General features: G+C 66.6%; 1 long non-coding RNA gene across 1 annotated transcript; it reads right to left on the reverse strand.

Annotated features, from left to right (window-relative positions):
• Positions 1 to 463, reverse strand: LOC109364750. Its single transcript, XR_002110577.2, has 3 exons — positions 323 to 463; positions 138 to 251; positions 1 to 41 (listed from the first exon to the last, which is right to left on the reverse strand). It is a non-coding gene; the product is annotated as an uncharacterized LOC109364750 (long non-coding RNA).
• Positions 464 to 485: the final 22 nt, after the last annotated feature.

Below are 485 nucleotides of genomic sequence, written 5' to 3' on the forward strand. Positions count from 1 at the left end.
CCCCGAAACTTCGTTGGAACCAGGAGCCCCCCCAGCATCACCTATAGGGTACAAGGGGACGGGGTGAGCGTCCCCCCCCCGGGGCCAAAACACGAGGAGATCCTATAATAATAGGGGAGAGGGGGGGGGTCTCCCACCGTCAGCCGCACGGAGGGGCTCCCGCTGCCGTCGTGCTGCGGGAAGGCAACGGAGTCGTAGACGATGCCCAGCAGCGCTTCGTCCTCAGAGGAAGGCACCAAATGCCCGAAACCCTTTAGGGTTGGGTAATGGGGTGAGCGGGGACGGGGGGCACTGCGGGCTTGGCTTTGGGGTCGGGTCTCACCGTGACGGGCAGCGCCACCCCGCGGTACTGGAGGTTCACCACGGCCACCGTCACTGCAGGGATGTGGCTCAGCTCGTGCGCCAACGATTCCGCCTCGGGGGGCAGCACCCGTGCCAGGGCTGGGTATGGGGTCGGGGGGGGTCAGTTTTAGGGTGTCTGCCCC

The sequence above is a fragment of the Meleagris gallopavo genome, unplaced genomic scaffold, assembly GCF_000146605.3.
Source record: "Meleagris gallopavo isolate NT-WF06-2002-E0010 breed Aviagen turkey brand Nicholas breeding stock unplaced genomic scaffold, Turkey_5.1 ChrUn_random_7180001911860, whole genome shotgun sequence".
NCBI lineage: Eukaryota > Metazoa > Chordata > Aves > Galliformes > Phasianidae > Meleagris > Meleagris gallopavo.